The sequence below is a fragment of the Theropithecus gelada genome, chromosome 19 (assembly GCF_003255815.1).
Source record: "Theropithecus gelada isolate Dixy chromosome 19, Tgel_1.0, whole genome shotgun sequence".
NCBI classification, from domain to species: Eukaryota; Metazoa; Chordata; class Mammalia; order Primates; family Cercopithecidae; genus Theropithecus; species Theropithecus gelada.
Window position 1 is genome coordinate 45,864,645 of NC_037687.1, and position 20,724 is coordinate 45,885,368.

At 44.6% G+C, this 20,724-nt stretch overlaps 1 pseudogene; it reads left to right on the forward strand.

Annotated features, from left to right (window-relative positions):
* Window positions 1–10,758, forward strand: part of LOC112611987 — a 50,141-nt pseudogene extending 39,383 nt beyond the window's left edge.
* The last annotated feature ends 9,966 nt before the right edge of the window (window positions 10,759–20,724 follow it).

Below are 20,724 nucleotides of genomic sequence, written 5' to 3' on the forward strand. Positions count from 1 at the left end.
AGGGTCCAAATCATATATTCTGTGTAAGATCATTCAAAATCCATTCAGGGCCGGGTGCACTGGCTCACGCCTGTAATCCCAGCACTTTGGGAGGCCGAGGTGGGTGGATCACCTGAGGTCAGGAGTTCGAGAGCAGCCTGGCCAACATGGCAAAACCCTGTCTCTACCAAAAATATAAAAATTAGCCAGGCATGGTGGCGCACACTTGTAATCCCAGGTACTTGGGGGACTGAGACAGGAGAATCACTTGAACCCAGGAGGCGGAGGTTGCAGTGAGCTGAGGTCATGCCATTGCACTCCAGCCTGGGTGACAGAGCGAGACTCTATCTCCAAAAAACAAACAAACAAAACACAAAACACCATTCAGAATGGCTGTTGGGAATAAAAAGTTGGAAACAACAAACCAATGTGCCAGGACGTTGATTGGCAAGGACGATGGCTCTAATTTTTTCTATACATATATTGACTCTCTTTTGTTTACTTTTTTTTTTTTTTTTTTTTTTTTCTCTCTTGAGACAGGATCTTTCTCTGGGACCCAGGCTGGAATGCAGTGGTGTGAACACGGCCCACTACAGCCTTGAATTCCCTCGCTCAAGTGATTCTCCTGCCTCAGCCTCCCGAGTAGCTGAGACTACAGGCATGAGCTACCACACCTGGCTAGTTTTGTTTAAGTTCTGTAGAGATGGGGTATTGCTACGTGTCTCAGGCTGTTCTGGAACTCCCGGGCTCAAGTGATCCTCCTGCCTCAGCCTCCCAAAGTGCTGGGATTATGGGTGGGAGCCACTATGCCTGGCCTGTTTACTTTTATCGTTTTTATCTTAATGCTTTCTATCCTTTTCTTCGTTTCTGTTTTATTTTCTTCCTTTTTTTCTTGTTTCTGCCAATTGTTTCTGAGTTCTGTAAACTGTTCTCACATCTGCCTATTGTCTGGCCGTCTCATTTCTGAGTTTTCTAGCTTGTGCTTATGCCTTCCTTTCATAGCTTCTCCTATTTTCTTAATTTTCTGTAATTCATTTTGAAATATTAGTTTAACGTTTTCATATACCCTGTAGTTGCATTTTTTTCTGGTGAATATTGTCTTCTAAATATATGTTATTTGGATCATTTTTCTTTCTTTTTTCTATTTTTGAGTGAGGATCGACCATAATCTTTTTCTGGGGTTGAAGTTGTATTTTTAGAAGGAAATTTCTATATTGAGGATGGGCCAGAATGTCTTCCTCTCTTTTCTCATTTTATCACAAAGTCTCAGAAAATATGTGCGGTCATCTCTTCAGTGCTTTCTGCTATTTGTTTTCTCTGGTCTCCTCTCCAACTAGCGTCTAAATGTTTTCCTTTACTCCCAGGTGCCCTGATCAAGTTGGGGTCTCCTCCCAGCAATTTCTCCTCAGTGTAGGTGCTCCAATTCCAGAAGGGGAGGGAGCCCACTGGGTGTTTCTGAGAGTCTTTCTGGTTTTTTTTTTGTTTGTTTTTTGAGACAAGATCTCACTCCATTGCCCAGGTTAGAGTGCAGTGGTGCCATCACAGCTCGCTGAAACCTCTAACTCCTGGGCTCAAGTGATCCTCCTGCCTCAGCCTCCTGAGTAGCTGGGACTACAGGCCAGCATAAGCTAATTTTTTGAAAATTTTTTGCAGATGGGCATCTCACTATGTTGCCCAGGCTGGTCTCGAACACCTGGCCTCAAGCGATCCTCCTACCTCAGCTTCCCCAAGTGCTGGGATTACAGGTGTGGGCCACTGCACCTGCTTCCTGAGTGTCTTGACGGTCAACTGCCTTTTTGCAGTGAAACCCTGCCCAGTTTTGCCTGCTGTGCCTAGATCTGTGTCTGGGTGGGAGCCCCTCCTGTGGGTCTGACCACCTGTTGGCAGTCTTAGCTCCCCAGCACTTAAGACCCTCATTTCCCTCTGCCCCTGGCCTGGTGTCATTCCCTGTGGGTCTGACTGCTGTCTGTGGGGTGTGTGTGTGTGTGTGATTATATTTTTATATGTATATGTATTTTTAAACTTTTAGCTTCAGGGGTACATGTGCAGGTGTGTTATATAGTAAACGTGTGTCGTGGGGGTTTGTTGTACAGATTATTTTGTGACCCAGATACTAGCACCCAATAGTTATTTTTTCTGATCCTCTCCCTCCTTCCACCCTCTACCCTCAAGTAGGCCCCCCAGTGTGTATTGTTTCCCTCTATCTGTCCATGTGTTCTCATTCCACTTATTAGTGAGAACATGCATTATTTGGTTTTCTGTTCCTGCGTTAGTTTGCCAAGGTTAATGACCTCCAGCTCCAGCTGTTTTCCCACAAAGGACATGATCTTGTTTTTGTTGTTGTTGTTTTTTTGAGACAGGATCTCACTCTGTCACCCAGGCTGGAGTGCAGTGGTGTGATCTTGGCTCACTGCAACCTCTGCCTCCCGGTTTCAAGCCATTCTCCTGCCTCAGCCTCCCAAGTAGCTGGGACTACAGGCATGTGCCACCACTCTCAGCTAATTTTTGTATTTTCAGTAAAGATGGGGTTTTGCCGTGTTGGACAGATTAGTCTCAAACTCCTGACCTGAAGCAATCTGCCCATCTTGGACTCCCAAAATGCTGGCATTACAGGCATGAGCCACTACACCTGGCCCTCGTTCTTTTTGATGGCTGCATAGTATTTCATGATGTGTATGTACCACATTTTCTTTATCTAATCTGTCATTGATGGTCACCTACATTGATTCCATGTCTTTGCTGTTGTAACTAGTGCTTCAGTGAGCATACAAGTGCATGTGTCTTTAAGGTAGAATGATTTATATTCATTTGGATATATACCCAACATTGGGATTGCTGGGTTGAAAGGTAGTTCTGTTTTTAGGTCTTTGAGGAATTGTCCCACTGCTTTCCACAATGGTTGAACTAATTTACACTCCCACCAATAGCGTATAAGGGCTCCCTTTTCTCTACCACCTCACCAGCACTTGTTATTTTTTGACTTTTTGGTAACAGCCATTCTGACTGGTGTGAGATGGTATCTCATTGTGGTTTTGATTTGCATTTCTCTAGTGATCAGTGATGTTGAGCTTCTTTTCATATGCTTGTTGACTGCATGTATGTCTCCTTTTGAACAGTGCGTGACCTACTTTGGTTGACGGCATTCTCTGTGGGTTTTGTCTTTTGCTATCCTAATTGATCTCCCTGTTTTATGAGGGGGTTGGGGGAGATTACAAAACTGTGCCATCATCACTTTCATTTTACTTGTCTCTTGTTTTTGCCTATTCCCCAGCCTAGACTCTTTCCATCTTTGTGTACTTTTTGGTTAGGGCTTCAAAGAGCCCTTTCAAGACCCATGCTCCACAGGAATGAGAGTCCTCTTATTCGAAAGGAATAGGTTCTTGGCTCTCATTCATGCCTCAGATGTGTGCAGAGCAGAAAGTCACATCAGTGAGCAGCGAGCTCTCAGCTTTCTTATAAGGAAAATGGTAAGCAAATAGGACTTTCAGAATCTGATAAAAAGGCACATTCATTTTCATGTGTGTTTTATTTTGGGGTGATCATGTCGCAGCGTTTTACTATGAAAAAGCCCAATTCGGTGCTGCATACTCACGTTTAAAACAAGCAACCTGCTTCTTTCTTCGTGTTTTTGCCCTTTTCCCCTTAACACATTTATAACTTTATTTTATTTTAGTTTTGTTTTATTAATTAACAGTGATACTTTTAGTAGCATCATGATCTAGAATCGCCTGGTACACAGATTTTGTTCTGGGCTTGAGTTCAGAAGTAGTTCCCTCCCTCCCTCCCTCCCTCTCTCCCTCCCTCCCTCTCTCCCTTCCTTCCTTCCTTCTTTCCTTCCTTCCTTCCTTCCTTCCTTCCTTCCTTCCTTCCTTCCTTCCTTCCTTCCTTCCTTCCTTCCTTCTATCCTTCCTTCCTTCCTTCCTTCTCCTTCCTTCCTTCCTCTCTCTTTCTTTTCCTTCTTTTCTTCTTTCTTTCCTTCCTTCTTTCTTTCCTCTTTCTTGCTTTCCTCTCTCTGTTTCTTTCCCTTCCCTCCCTCCTTCCCTTCCTCCTTTCTTTCCTTCCTTCCTTCCTCCCTCCCTCCCTCCCTCCCTTCCTTCCTTTCGACAGAGTCTCACTCTGTCACCCAGGCTGGAGTGCAGTGGTACAATCTTGGCTCACTGCAACCTGTGTCTCCTGGGTTCAAGCTGTTCTCCTGTCTCAGCCTCCCAAGTAGCTGAGATTACAGGCACACACCATCAGGCCTGGCAATTTTTTGTATTTTTAGTAGAGACAGGGTTTCACCATGTTGGCCAGGATGGTCTTGAACTCCTGACCCTCAAGTGATTCACCCACCTTGGCCTTCCAAAGTGCTAAGATTACAGGTGTGAGCCACTGCATCTGGTCCAGAAGTAGCTTTAGAGCGAATGTTGGTCATAGCTTTGTTATTTTGTGGGGTGCTGTAGTCACAGTCTGTTTCAAATATCTCACTTTACTTGTCAAGTGCCATTTATTTGGCTGTGGCAGTAAAGGGTGTTGTTCTCAAATATCTTTAAGAAATTGTCAGTATCTTATAAAGTATGATAACACATAATCCTTGTATTATTTGCCTACATTATTTCTTTTTGTAAAGCATGAGTGTAATTCTCAAAAGACTTTATCATGTTCACTGTACTTTGCATAACTCACTAAATTTTGATGTGTCTCAATTATGTGGGTGGAAAAAGTGAATCAGAAATAGAAGAAATGAGGCTTAACGGAGTACAAGAAGCACAAGGGAAGAAAGAGCCTTTAGTCCAATGCATCTGACCAAGTAGAATTTATACCAGGAACATGAAGTTAGTTTACCATTTGAAAACCAATCAGTGTACTTCATCATATAGACACACTAAAGGAGCAAAACCGTGTGATCATCTCGATAGATAGCAAAGGCATTTGATCACTATCTAAACCAGTTCAAGGTGCAAAATCTGGCCAGGCATGGTGGTTCGTGCCTGTAATTCCAGCACTTTGGGAGGCTGAGGCAGGAGGATCACTTGAACCTGGGAGTTTGAGACCAGCCTGGCAACATAGCAAGGAGAACTATTTGTCCTGGGATCCCAGTCAAGTCAAATAAAGATAGCCTAAGACTGGGGTCTTTTAAGGATCCACGAGATAGGTCAAATAATGAAAATTCTCTGAGAAGGGGACTTTAAAGGAGCTCCAATTCCATTTGCCCCCTCCAGTGACTGCCAGTGTGCTGGTTTTCACCATGATAACAATCTGCCGGTTTTCAAGGTTACCATGGAGTGAGGGCAGGGGGATGAGAACAGGGCAACTTAAGTCACCACAAAACTCACTGTTCTCTCTGAGATTCAGTCATTTTTTAAAAATAAATGTTCTGTAAGTCTCCACAGTCCTGAAAAAGCAGATTCTAAAAAATTTCACCCATGTTCTCACTGCTTCTATGGAGGAGAGGCTCTTTATATGTTCTCACTCTGCTGTTTTCACTGACATCACCTTCTACCAATTCAATATGGAGGACAGAGAAACCTTATTCCCAGATAGGACCCCTTGCCCTCATTTATGTTGTAGTTGCCATGTGGGTTGTATGTACATACAATTTTAAAACCCCACCAGATGATGTTATAATTTTTGCTTCCAGCCACCACACATAGTTTTTTGAAACTTAAAGGGAGAAAAATAACCTACTATATTTATCCAGATATTTCCCATTTATGTTGCTCTTCCTCATTCCTCAAGCTCCATGTTACCCACTGGTTTGATTTCCCTTCTGCCAGAATTTATTTCAGCATTTCTTTGGAACAGGTTTGCTGGTGACAAATTCTCTGCATTTTCCTTCATCTGAGAATGTTCTTGTTGTACCTTCATTTGTGAAGGGCATTTTCTTTGGATATGAAATTCTATGTTAACAGTTCTTTTCTTTCAGTACTTTTGTGTGTGTGTTTTTTTTTTTTTTTTAAGCAGAGTCTCACTCTGTTGCCCAGGCTGCAGTGCAATGGCATGATCTCAGCTCACTGCAACCTCCGCCTCCAGAGTTCAAGCAATTCTCGTGCCTCAGCCTCCTGAGTAGCTGGGATTACAGGCATGCACCACCATGCCTGGCTAATTTGTGTGTTTTCAGTAGAGATGGAGTTTTGCCATGTTGCCCAGGCCAGTCTCAAACTACTGGCCTCAAGTGATCCGTCCGCCTCGGCCTCCCAAGGTGCTGGGATTACAGGCTTGAGCCACTATCCCCAGCCTCTTTCAGCAATTTAGAAATGTTTTTCCACTGCCTTCTGGCCTCTATGGTACCTGATGGGAAATTCACAGTCATTCAATTTGTTGTTCCCTTACTCCATTACTCAGGGTTCTCCAGAGAAACAGAATCAATAGGATGCGTGTGTGTGTGTGTGTGTGTGTGTGTGTGTGTGTGTGTGTATAGAAAGAGAGAGAGAGAGAAATTTATTTTAAGGAATTAGCTCACATGATTATAGAGGCTGACAAGTCCAAAAATTGCGGGGTGGGCCAGCAGCACAGAGACCCAGAGAAGAATTAGTGCTGTAGTTCAGATCCAAAGGTCATCAGGACAGTGACCCTCTAGAGCAAGCTTGTCCAATCCACAGCCCATGGGGCATGCGACCCAGGATGGCTTTGAGTGAGGCCCAACACAAATTCATAAACTTTCTTAAAACATTTTGAGTTTTTTTGTGTGTGATTTTTATTTTTAGGTTGTCAGTTGTCCTTAGCATTCATGTATTTTATATGTGGCCCAAGACAATTGTTCTTCTTCCAATGTGTCCCAGGGAAGCCAAAAGATTGGACCCCCCTGCCCTAGAGGGAGCTAACATTTCAATTCAAGTCAAGGCATCTACTGCAGAATTCCTTCTTGCTTGGGGGAGGTCAGTATTTTTGTTCTATTTAGGCCTTCAACTGATTGGATGAGGCACACTCACATTATGGAGGGCAATCTGCTTTGCTCAAAGTCCATCGATTTCAACGTTAATCTCACACAAAAACACCTTCATAGAAGTAACCAGAACAATGTTTGACTAAACATCTGGACACTGTGAGGCATCCTCAGCTAATAGAAGACACCTGTAGTTTCTTGAAACTTAACGATTCTGTAACATAGTCCTCTGTTTCCTCATGGCTAGCAAGGGAGAGAGTTCCAAGGGTGAGTCTGCTAGCAAGATGGAATCTTATTTAACGTAACGTGGTACCATGGTGTAATGTAACATGGTACTGGGAATGATGTCACCTCACCTTTGTCCTATTCTATTGGTTAAGGCAAGTTACAGATCCTGCCCATACTCAAGGGAAGGGGATTCTAAATGTGTATTAATACTAGAATTTGGGGATTATCGAGGATGATCTTACAGTCTGTCTACCACAGTCTAATCCCCAGTGATTCACATCTCTTCCTGTGGAGACAAATATTGCTCCATCTTGGATGCTAATCCACCATGTTGATGTCTGATTGGCCCCAGTCCCATGAATGTCTCCTGATTTCTACTTTATTTAGTGTCCCTGTTCCTTCCTTCCTCTCTCTCTCTCCCTTCCTTCTTTCCTTCCCTTCCTTCCCTTTCCTTTCTTCCCTTTCCTTCCTTCCTTCCTGCCTTCCTTCCTTCCTTCCTTCCTCCCTTCCTCTTTCTTTCCTCCTCCTCCTCCTCCTTCTCCTTCTCCTTCTTCTTCTTCTTCTTCTTCCTCTTCCTCTTCTCTTCTCTTTTCTTTCTTTCTTCTCTCTCTTTTCTGACAGTGTCTCACTCTGTCATTCAGGCTGGAGTGTAGAGGCATGACCTTGGCTCACTGCAACCTCCACCTCCTGGGTTCAGATGATTCCTTTGGCTCAGCCTCCTGAGTAGCTGAGATTACAGGCACCCACCACCATGCCTGGCTAATTTTTGTATTGTTTTTCTTTTTTTTTCTTCTTGTTCTTCTTCTTCTTCTTTTTTTTTTTTTTTTTTTTTTTGGTAGAGATGGGGTTTCATCATTTTGCCCAGGCTGGTCTTGAACTCCTGACTTCAAGTGATCCACCTGCCTTGGCCTCCCAAAGTACTGGGATTACAGTCATGAGCCACTGCACCCAACCTTTCCTTCCTTCATTTTCTAATAACATGGTCCTCACTTCCTTCTGAACCATCACCAGTAGCATTCTCCAAGTCCAGATTTCTATTAATGGCTTGTTTAAAGCAATTTATACTTTTTCTATGATGCTCATCACAATTCTTCTAGCCCCCACCCACTACCTTATTCCAAAACCACTTCCACACCAGCACCCTATTTCTAGGTACCAAAATCTTTATTAGTTATCTATTTCTGCTGTGCTATAAAGGATTCAGCAGGTTTAGGTAGTCTGATTCTTCCACATTCCAAAGAAAGGTTTGGTCCTTGCCTGGCTAGTGGGAGACAACCTCTAATCTCCTGGAATCTCCTGTCTGTTAGGAGTGTCTTTGTTTATCTGAGGCCTTGAGCCATGTAAGATAGTTCATGTTAACAATGTGATTGATGGCAGGGGCCTTGTACTACCCAGTATGATCTCAATCTCTGGAGGTGCTGGAGACCGGAGTCAGCCATGCAGGCAGTCAGCCATGCCTAGGTAACCAACCTTCAATAAAAGCCCTGGACATAAAGGCTTCAGTGAGTTTCCTTATTTGGTAATACTCTGTGGGAGCTGTCATTCATCCTTGCTGGGAGAATTAAGTGCTGTCTACATGACTCCACGGTGAGAGAACAACTGGAAACTGATGCCTGGTCTCTCCCGACTCTGCCCTTTGCATCTTTTTTTCATTGACGATTTTAATCTATATCTGCTCATTGTGATAATCTGTAACCATGAGTGTAATGGCTCTGCTGAATTCTATGAGTCCTTCTAGTGATCACTGAAGCTGAGAGTGGTATTGGGAAATCCCTGAACACAGCTGCATAAAAAATTACCAAAAACTTAGTGACTTAAAAGAAAACATGCATTTATTATCTCACAAGGGTCTGGGCACAGATTAACTGGATCCTCTTCTTAGGGTCTCACAGGGCTGCCGTCAAGGGATTGGCTTGAATGTGTTCTAATCTGGAGGCTCAGCTGGGGAAGAAGGTTCTTTCAAGCTCACTTAGGTTGGTGATAGAACTCATTTCCTTGTGGTTGTGGGACTGAGGGTCCTGGCTTCTTGCTGGCTGCTTTCAGCTCTTACAGGTTGTCTTTAGCTTCTTGGTAGATTGGCCTCCCATCTTGGCTGCTCATTTCTTCAGAACTATCTTGAGAGACAGTGTTAGAGTGAGTTTGATAGCAAGATGGAGTCTTAATAGTATGTAAAGTAATCTTGGGAATGACATCCTATTGATTTTGCTGTATACAGTTGGTTAGAAGCAAGTCACAGCTTTGCTCACACTCAAGCAAAATATGTCCTCCTTCAAGGGGAGGAGTTTATTCAAGGATGTGAATACTCATGTTAGAGTGTGTTTACCACACAACTTCCCTGTATGGGGAAAGAGAGAGAAATGGGGTAGTGATGAGAGGGGAAAGAAAGGATAAAACTTTTTTTTTTTCTTTTTTTTGGAGACAGGGAGTGGAGTGGAGTGATGTGACGCAATCACAGCTTATTGCAGCCTCAAACTCCTGGGCTCAAGTGATCCTCCCCCTTTAGCCTCCCTAGTAGCTGGGACTACAGGTGCATGCCACCATGTCCAGCTGATTTTTAATTTTCTTTTGGTGGAGACAGGAGTCTCATTACGTTGCTCAGATAAGTCTTCAAGTCTTGGCCTCAAGTGATCCTCCCACCCTGGCCTCCCAAACTGCTGGGATTATAGGCATGAGCCACTGCACCTAGCCAAAACTTATTTTTTTTTTTGACATGGGGAAAATTTGTGCTGATAGGAGTGGCTCACTAGAGAGGAAATAATTGATAAAATCCTCTTTTATGGGTCAGCCATTACAGTCTTTTAAATATTCAATGCAATTAAAATTCTTATTTTGTCTCTCATATATCACAAAATACGTAATGTATGGGCCCCACTTTCCCCAAATATGAAATGTAGATGTTGACCGGGAGCAGTGACTCACGCCTGTAATCCAAGCACTTTGGGAGGCTGAGGTAGGAAGACTGCTTGAGGTCAGGAGTTCCAGACCAGCCTAGGCAACAAAGTGAGACCCTGTCTCTACAAAAAATAAAATAAAAAAAAATTCAGCTGAGCATGGAGGTGCATGCCATAGTCCTAGCTACTCAGGAGGCTGAGGTGGGAGGATCACTTGAGTCCCGGGAGTTCAAGTCTGCGTGAGCTATCATTGTGCCACTGCACTCCCGGCTGAGTGACAGAGACAGACCCTATCTCAAAATATAAAATACAATAAAGTACAATAAAATAAAATAAAATAAAATAAAATAAAATAAAATAAAATAAAAATCATGTTCACTGAAAGGGTTTCAGATAGACTCAGTATTTGCGGCTTCACTATGATGCTATTTTATTTATAATTCTGGGATAGGCTCTGGGCCTCAGAACACCCTACAGTGGATATTGTTATGAAGGCACACATGAAGATGTCCTGTCGATTGTGTGGCAATGTGTTTGTCAGAGATGGTGACAGTGACGCACATTTTTCAGTCTCCCGGAATACGTGTTTCTCAATCTTCAGCTTTTGAGTGGTTTTCCCTACAGAAAGGCCCCGGCGCAGTGCCCCCTGCTGGTGAGTGGCAGCCAGGCGCGTGCGTCATGTCAGTGACGGACAGAGTGGGTCCCTTTGCTGACACGGACCCTGGGGCTGATGCTGAGCCTGCCAGGTTATTTCAGATCAGGTCATTAAAGCAACAGAAGGTCGACTCGATGTAAAACGAGCAGCTCCCAGTAATCTCTACATTTTTTAGACATGTGATGATTTGCTACAGCTCACTTTGGCTGATAAAATATGAACACTTCACAAAATATTTGTATTTCAGCCTCTGTCTTTGTTCATTTAACAAGCCATTTTGCCCTAATTCCCAGGAGCTGTATTCTTGTTCCATTGGGAAACCTAACCTGGGCCTCAGCACAGAAGATTTTAAACATGAAATAGGTTAGGAGTGTTAATTTAAAAAAAAAAAAAAAAAACAGGAAAACATTTAAAACAAAAAAGCCCCTTTCTCTTTCACTTCAGTGATATGAATTAACATTCATTTGTGCAGGTTTCTAAATGGTGATGAGCAGCTTAAAGAAAATTAAATAAAACTAAGAACCAGATTAGTGTTTAGATTATTATTTTAACCTTGGCCTCTGGTGAAGGTAATAGTTTTATAACGAATAATTATCCCTTTAATTTTGTTCCCATCTAACCGCTTTGTATATATCTGGGGTGGGTATGTCATGACAGTGACATTTTTGGTAGCCTTTAATTCAGGAATGCAGTCCACACACTTCAGGATTTTAGTGTCTTAGGTTCACGGGCAGGTGGCTTCTCTACTTAGGCAGTTCCACGAGGCAGGAAGGAAACCAGGAGAATGTGTATCCTCAAACCCAAGTGAACCAGGCATAGGAGGAAGAACTCTGTTGAGTGAGCTGTGATAATCGACCATTGTGGAGGTCATAGTTAACTTGCTGGGAGCAGTTTTGGTGGAGGGATGGGACAAAGTCTGATTAGAATGGGTTTATAAGAAAATGGGCTTTTCCAGGTGCCCATCAGTGGTGGGCTGGATAAAGAAAATGTGCCGGGTGCATGGCTCATGCCTGTAATCCCAGCACTTTGGGAGGCCGACGCGGGTGGATCACGAGGTCAGGAGATGGAGACCATCCTGGCTAACACGGTGAAACCCTGTCTCTACTAAAAATACAAAAAAAAAAAAAAAAAAAAATTATCTGGGCATGGTGGTGGGTGCCTGTAGTCCCAGCTACTTGGGAGGCTGAGGCGGGAGAATGGCGTGAACCCGGGAGGCGGAGCTTGCAGTGAGCCGAGATCACGCCACTGCACTCCAGCCTGGGAGACACAGCGAGACTCCGTCTCAAAAAAAAAAAAAAAAAAAATGTGGTACATACACACCATGGAATACTATGCAGCATTAAAAAAATGATGATATCATCCCCTTTGCAGCAACATGGAGGCAGCTGGAGGACATTATCCTAAGCCAACTGACCAAGAAAGAGAAAACCAAATACTGCAGGTTCTCACTTGTAAGTGGGAGCTAAGCATTTGGTACACATGGACATAAAGCTGGGAAAAATAGACAATGCAAACTACCAGAGAGGGGAGAAAGGTGGGGAGGCAAGGGCTGAGAAACTACCTATTGGGTACCATACTTACTACCTGGATGACAGGACCATTCATACCCCAAACCGTAGCATCATGGAAGGCTTGTAACAAACCTGCACATTCACCCCTTGATTCTAAAATAAGAGTCTTCCTTATTTCTTTCTCTTTCCCCACTTCTTCCGTTTCTTTCTCTTCCTGAACAAATCCATTTAAAAGTCATTGGGTGGGACCAAGCAAGGCGGACATCCACACAGAGCAGCAGGGAAGCCCTGCCATCCCGAAGCAGGTGAGGAGGGCATCCACGTGGGAGGGGTGGGGATGGCCTAGCCTGGGATGTCAGAGATAGCCAGGGTGAGGTTTGGTGACTGATGCAGAGCATTGGAACCTGAGTTGGATAAGAGGGCCTCCCTGCTGATGGCCAGCCCAGCTTGGAGTACTGGAGCATTGGAGTGTGGAAAGCATTCATGTAGGATGACAGCCAGTGTGGGATGTCTGATCATGAGGAGGTAAAGAAGTGCTCCGCATAAGAGGACAACCCTATGTGAGGCATCAGAGCCTGACCAGGTGAGAGCATCCATGCAGCAGGTATCAGAATTCAAGCAAGAGGTCGGGCGCGGTGGCTCACGCCTGCAATCCCAGCACTTTGGGAGGCTGAGGCGGGTGGATCAGGAGTTGGAGACCAGCCTGGCCAACATGGTGAAACCCCGTCTTTACTAAAAATACAAAAATTAGTTGGGAGTGGTGGCGGGCACCTGTAGTCTCAGCTACTCAGGAGGCTGAAGTGGGAGAATCATTTGAGCCTGGGAGGCGGAGGTTGCAGTGAGCCAAGATTATGCCACTGCATTCCAGCCTGGGTGACAGAGTGAGAATCTACCTCCAAAAAAAAAAAAAAAAATTCAAGCAAGGTGAGGCAGGCATCCACCTACGAGCGCCGCCTGGCATGGGGTGTTAGAGTTCTACCTGGGTAAAGAGGGCATCCACACATGGTGGGTGGCCTGGTATGTGGGGTGGAGGTGTCAGATCCTGGACAGAGTGAATGTGGGGGTGGAAGTGCCACCTGGCATGATGTGTCAAAATATGAGTGGCAGAAGGATGGCTGGGGGCTAGGCATGGGCCTGGTGGCTTCCACCTGTAATCCCCACATTTTGGGAGGCCAATGGGGAAGGACTGCTTGAGGCCAGGAGTTCAAGACCAGCCTGTGCAACACAGCTACATAATTAAAAAAAAAATTAGCCAGGTAGTGGTGTACACCTGTAGTCCTGGCTACTCGGGAGGCTGAGGTGGGAGGATCGCTTGAGTCCAGGAGTGCGAGGCTGCAGTGAGCTGTGATTGTGCTGCTGCGCTTCAACCTGGGCAACAGAGCAGACCCCTATCTCTTCAAAAAAATCTTGTTTAAAAAGGAGGATGACGGGGCTAGGAAAGTACAAGATGAACCTGAAGAACCTAGAACATCATATTCCAGAAGGTAAGTGTGTGATCCAAGAAGGATGGAGACAAATAAAAAAGACACAGAAGCCATCTTGAAACGGTTTCCATTGGCCCAAACTGGGATAACTGAAGCATTCGATTAATGAGAATAATGGACTGAAAAAGATAGAAATCCATGGATCACGTTGGTTAAATGAATAAGTGAATGAATGAATGAACTGAAAGTTTGATGAGGAACAGGTTTACATAGTCTTAAAGTACATCCATACAAAATACTCAATAATTATAAAGGGAAAAAGTCTCTTTACAGTAGAGAAGTCCGGATGACCTCCCCTCACCCCAGCCCTTAATCAAGTGACCAAACTGAACATCATCAGCAAAGGGGCACACTGAAATTATGTGTTACTTAATAAGATGCAATGAAATAACTGTATGCCAAGGATGCATTACCTGAATCTAAAAAGCCAAACCCAGATTGATGGACAGCCTACAGTTTAACTTGCCTGTAATCTTTTTTTTTTTTTTTTTTTTTTTTTTGAGATGGGGTCTTGCTCTGTTGTCTAGGCTGGAGTGCAGGGGTGCAATCTCAGCTCACTGCAGCCTCAACCGCCTGGGCTCCAGTGATTCTCCCACCTCAGCCTCCTGAGTAGCTGGGACCGCAGGTGCATGCCACCACGCCCAGTTAATTTCTTTTCTTTTCTTTTTTTTTTTTTTTTTTGAGACAGAATCTTGCTTTGTCACCCAAGCTGGAGTGCGATGGCACGATCCCAGCTCACTGCAACCTCCACCTCCCGGGTTAAAGAGATCCCCCTCCCTCAGCCTCCCAAGCAGTTGGGATTACAGGTGTGCGCCAAAAAGCCTGGCTAATTTTTTATATTTGTAGTAGAGACTGGGTTTCATCATGTTGGCCAGGCTGGTCCCGAACTCCTGACCTCAGGTGATCCACCCATTTCGGCCTCCCAAAGTGCTGGGATTACAGGCATGAGCTACCGCACCCAGCCTAATTTTTTATTATTACTTGTAGAGACGGGGTCTTGCTATGTTGCCCAGGCTGGTTTTGAATTCCTGGGCTCAAGGAATTCAAATTGGCCTTGCCTGTAATCTTCATGGATGTCAAGGGAAGACTAAGAAACTGATCCAAGCTGCAAGAGGCTAAAGAGACATGACAACCTGGTACAACAGGTAATTTTGACGTTATTTGTTACAAGGGATATTATTGGACAAAGCGTAAATGAGGTCTAAGGATTTAATGGGAATAATATATCAGTGTTAATTTTCTGTCTTTGATATTTGTCCTGTGGTTTTATGTGAGAATAATCTTTTTTTGTAGAACTGTACAGTAAAGTATTCAAGTGTGATGAAACATTATACTGATTCTTTTTTTTCTTTTCTTTTTTTTTTTTTTTTTTTAGAGACAGAGTCTTGCTCTGTCACCCAAGCTGGAGTGCAGTGATGCAATCATGGCTCACTGAAGCCTTGACCTCCTGGACCCAAGCAATCCTCCTTCCTCAGCCTTCGAGTAGTTGGGACTACAGGTGCGTGCCAGCATGCCTGGCTTATTTTTGTATTTTTTTTTTTTTTTTTTTTTTTTTTTGTAGAGATAAGGTTTCACCATGTTGCCCAAGCTGGTCTTGAACTTCTGGGCTCAAAATATCCACCTGACTCGGCCTCCCAAAGTGCTGGGATTACAGATGTGAGCCACTGCACCTGGCTGGCCATAATCAGATGTGTGTGTGTGAAGATCACTTTGACTGTTTTGTGGGGACTGCATTTCGTACAAGCAGAGAGACCAAGTAAAGAGGTTGTTTCATGAATCCAGGTGAGAGAGAAAAGAAGCTCGTGTCAGGGTATTAACAGTGGCACCGAAGAGAAGTCCATTGACAATAGAATTGATAGAACGTATTGATGGATTAAACGTTTGGCGCTGGGGGAGGCTGAAGGTAAAATCAAGACAATACGAGAAAAATCAAGGTTATGCTCAGGTGTGGTTAAAGTAGTAGCAGGGAACGCAGGAGACTGTGCTATCATGGAATGTGAGTATAGCTGAGAAGTCAGCCAAGATGAAGAGAAGACCTACTGCTGGATTTAGCAACATGGAGCCCATAGGCGATCTTAGCAGAACGATGTGGATGGGTTGTGGGAACAGAATTCTTCTGACCAGGTATTGAGTAGTGAACGAAGGCTGAGAGGTGAAGACATGGAGACCTGGTGATGAGAATCTTTGGAGAAGCATGTCAGTGAAGGAAGAGAGACAGAGGACTCTTGCTAGAGAGGGACAGGAGGGCTGGAGTTCACTAAGGCAAGTAGGTATTCTGATGGGACAAACCACAGACCTCTTGGTCAAGGACCCCCTGTGGGCAGCCTCAGTAGGAACATTGTGGATCGATGATGAGTAAGGATAGATTTGTGCATGGCTCCATGGAGCCACCAGTTGAGGACATGGTCTGAGGGCAAAGGTGGACCCTGCCTCTGAATTAAACTATTTCTGACACCCAAAGGAATGGGGGATCCTAATAGACATTAAGGTCTCAAAGAAAAGAGGAAATGGTTTGTCTTGCTACCTGAGTGCAGGCACTGAAATTTGGATCTGTTACACTACTGTGGTATTCCTAATGATATTCTTCTGTGATTTCTGCTGCCTAGACTCCTCCTTCACCCTCATCCCTTCCTACGTTCTGTCATTCAAGACTCAGCTCACTGGCCCCAACCTCTGAGGCAAGAACACCCTTCTATCTTCTGATGGCCCCGGGTGACCACCTCTGCCCTACTGATGGTTGGATTGTAATACTGCTCACCCATCTCTCCTTCTCTCTACGCCTCTTAACAAACGTGATACCTGGAAACAGAGCACCTGAGAGGCATTTGATCCTAGCAGTTAGGAAGGAGCCCAGGTTCTGGAGTTGTATTTGAGTATCACCACTTACTGGCTGTGTATCTGAAACTGCCTTTGCAAAAATGATAACAGTGAGAAAATTACGACAGTGAAAGAGATCCGATCTAACCAACCCCTATCTCACCTTCAACCTCCAAACTGCCCTTAGGCATTACTTTGTCTCCATCCTTCTTGGAGCACACATTTACCTTCTGGAATATGATATTTTAAGTTTCTCAGGTTCATCTTGTACTTTCCTAGTCCAGTCATCCTTCTTTTTTAAAAAAAGTTTTTTTGAAGAGACAGGGATCTGCTCTGTTACCCAGGTTGGAGTGCAGTGGCACAATTACAGCTCACTGCAACCTCGCACTCCTGGGCTCAAGCAATCCTTGGGCCAAACTAACTTTGGGAGAAACTTAGTTTATAGTTTAAATAGCAATAGCCCTTCCCCAAAACTAAACTACCTCTGAAAAGCCCACCAGGTTAGGAAGATGAGATGAACCTGAGATCTGCTAAGGTATAGACATAAACGATGGCCAGCCATTATTCCAGAGGTCACAAGACTGCAACCTCCCCAATTACTTCTGCAGATAACATCACTGTTGTAGAACCTAAGACTGGCCTTTTGAGATTTTTGCACTTCTGACCTGGACCAGCCAACCAGTCCAGTGGCCCCACCCAGAAGCAGACTCAGTACACATTTTCCACACCCCTCTGATTGCATCCCCAGCCAATCAGCAGTGCCCTTTCCCTTGCCTGACAAAGTTGAAAAACCCTACCTTTTGAATTTTCAGGTAGGCTGGTTTGAGTAATAATAAAACTCTGGACTCCCGTTCAGCCAGCACTGCATGAATTAAATTTCCCCATAGCAATTCGCCTGTTTGATAAATCAGCTCTATCTGGGCAGCAGGCAAGATGAACCCGTTGGGTGGTTACACATCCTTAGCATACTGCCTAACGTCTCTGTGCTTTCTTCTTCATCTGTAAAGTGGGGATATTAAAAGTACCTACCTCATAACACTGTTGTGAGTGTCAGGGGCATTTGAACCAGAGCAACTCCATCTTGAATAGCGGCTGAGTAAAATAAGACTGAGACCTACCAGGGCACATTCTCAGAGAGTTAAGGCATTCTAAGTCACAGGATGAGATAGGAGGTCGGCACAAAATACAGGTCATAAAGACCTTGCTGATAAAACAGGTTACAGTAAAGAAGCCAGCTAAAACCGAGATGGTAATGAGAGTGACCTCTGGTCATCCTGGCTGCTGCACTATCTCCAGCACCATGACAGTTTATAAATGCCATGGCAACGTCAGGAAGTTACCCTTTATGGTCTAAAAAGGGAAGACATGAATAACCCACCCTTTGTTTAGCATATAATCAAGAAATAACCATAAAAATGAGCAACCAGCAGCCCTTGGGGCTGCTCTGTCTATGGAGTAGCCGTTCTTTATTCCTTTACTTTCTTAATACACTTGTTTTCACTTTATGGACTCGCCCTGAATTCTTTCTTTTTTTTTTTTTTGAGACAGAGTCTCGCTCTGTTGCCTGGGCTGGAGTGCAGTGGCCGGATCTCAGCTCACTGCAAGCTGCACCTCCTGGGTTCATGCCATTCTCCTGCCTCAGCCTCCCAAGTAGTTGGGACCACAGGCGCCCACCACCTTGCCCGGCTAGGTTTTTGTATTTTTTAGTAGAGACGGGGTTTCACCATGTTAGCCAGGATGGTCTCGATCTCCTGACCTCGTGATCCGCCCGTCTTGGCTTCCCAAAGTGCCTGAATTCTTTCTTAGGCAAGATCTGAGAATCCTCTCTGGAGGTCGGGTTCGGGACCCCTTTCTGGTAACGTAAGGATTAAATGAGATAACCCCTGTAAAGTGGTAACCGCGCCAGGCGGATTGTAAGCACTCAATAAATATTGCTATCATTAGGACATAGAAGATCGTGATGCATTGCTGTTGAAAGAATAAATGAGCAAATGAAAGAATAAAGCAGGTTGTAAAAATGCCCAGAACATGTGTCAGCCTGGCTTTCAGTGTCTCTTCTGCCAGGAGAATTGGTGCATTGCACAAATTCTCAGAGCCATTGTTCAGCCCCTGTGCGTGGAGGGATATGAGGACAGAGGAGGCGTGGTTTCCTGGGGGTGCCTGGTACCTGGCAGAGTCATCTAGAATGTTTCATAAATGTATACATGCCTGGGCCCTGTCCTTGGTGTGTTGGTCCCCAAGGTCTGGGCATGGTCCCAACACACACATTTCTATAAAGCCTTGGGTGGCATGTTTTCCTGGTTAGAGCTGGCTGTTTGACCGTGTAGCTAAGGCTCTTTCTACCTCTGAAGCCCTTCAACTCTGTGATTGCCTGTCTTAATTCACTCCTGGTTTCTGAATATAATGGTGAAACATCTGAAACTACTCTTTGCAATCAAAGCTTTAGGAAAGAGTAACTAGATGGCATTGTATTTAATCATGAAGAAATTATATTTTCTTACGAAACGATTTTCTTAAATCATATATCTGGGTTCCATATGTGTACATTACAGTGAAGGGATGTTTTAAAACTTTTGATTTACATGGATGACGATTCCACCCTACCCCAAGGCTCATAGAGAACGGTTTGGTGATTTTCTTCCCAGTGGGGTGGTAACTGTCATTGAGAGACACAGTCCCATGGGTGGTAGGGGTCTGGCTGGGAGGATGCGCTTGGCTCAGGGTAAATTGCCTGTGTGACTGAACACCCCTTAGCCAACTCCATCAGGCTGCCCTGAGGCAGGAGGCTGGGGTATCTTGTTCACACATCAAAGGGAGCACATACTTTTGTGGGTAAAAATGAACATAGTATTATTGGTTTTGTGCATGTGCGTGTGTGTGTGTGTGTGTGTGTGTGTGAGAGAGAGAGAGAGAGAGACAGAGAGAGAGAAAGAGAGAGACAGGGTCTTGCTGTATTGCCCAGGCTGGAGTACAATGGCACAATCACAGTTCACTGCAGCCTCAATGTCTCCAGGCTCAAGTGATCCTCTTCTCTTGGCCCCCTCAGTACCTTGGACTACAGGTGCATGCTATCATGTCCGGCTAATTTTTTGGTATTTTGTAGAGATAATGTTTCACCCTGTTGCTCAGGCCCAAACTCCTGGGCTCAAGCAATCCGCCCATTTTGGCTTCCCAAAGTGCTGGGATTATAGGCATGAGCTGTCGTGCCTGGCCTGAATATAGTACTGTTGTTTTTTTACAGTCATAAAAGTAGCTCAAGAGTAAAGATGGTGGATTCAACATGTGTTTACTTTTGGTCCTTCCTGAAACCCAACCAAAGCAAGAGTAAAAGGATCTTTTAAAAAGAAAAATCCATTAGAACAAAAAGGAGAAGAAAGAAGAAAAATAGTGACAACATTTTGGAAGCTAGAAAGCACTTGAGTGAGAGGTAGCTGACTTAGCAGACACAAGAAAGCTGTATTCCAAGCTGCTGGGAGAAAAGCCAAAAAGCATCCCAATTTATTTGACAAAATCCCCAAAAGACTTAGGAATAGACAGACTGAAGTTGAAGGTGGGTCTAAAAATAGGAAAATTATGTGAAAAGCTATGTACTAAGGGCCAGTTAGAGCCCCAGACCCTCAGTTCGCCTCTGCATTCCCGGAGGCCTGCCCTCGTTCTGTATCAACAGAGGGCAGCAATTTTGTTATTAGGGAGATGACCACTGACAGCCTTGTTCACCCAGGACTTGGTTCATGATCTCTCTGCACATCTAGCCTTGCAACCACCTTGGAGGACTTTGGGATGCACGTGTACAACCTGTGCAGCACCTTGACCTTGAAGTTTCATTGACCTTGTCCCTTACCTACATTAGCCAATGCACCTGTCCCTTACCTACTTTAGCCAATGCACCTTAGCCTGGTCATCACTGGGACCTGTTGACTTCTGTGGACGTTGCATCCTGCATGCAACCTCACGCCCTTCTGGCGAAGCTGCCCCTGCCAGTGTCGTTCCTTGATTGCATCCTCCAGGCCATTGACTACCCGGCTTTCTCCTCATCTTTCAGTCCCCTCCTTTCCTTCGCATACTCTCACCCTCCAATTCCTTGGAACTAGAAGGGGCTGATGTTTGACTTTCTATTTCGTATTCTGAATTGTATTTTCCTCACTTGCAGCCTAGTGGCCAATCCTTCATGATGGAGCGGATGTAAGGGGTAGGGAGTGACAGAGAGGAAGAGAAAGAGAGTAGGGAATGATGTCAGGTGATGTGACTCACACCTGTAATCTCAGCACTTTGGGAGGCCGAGGCAAGTGGATCA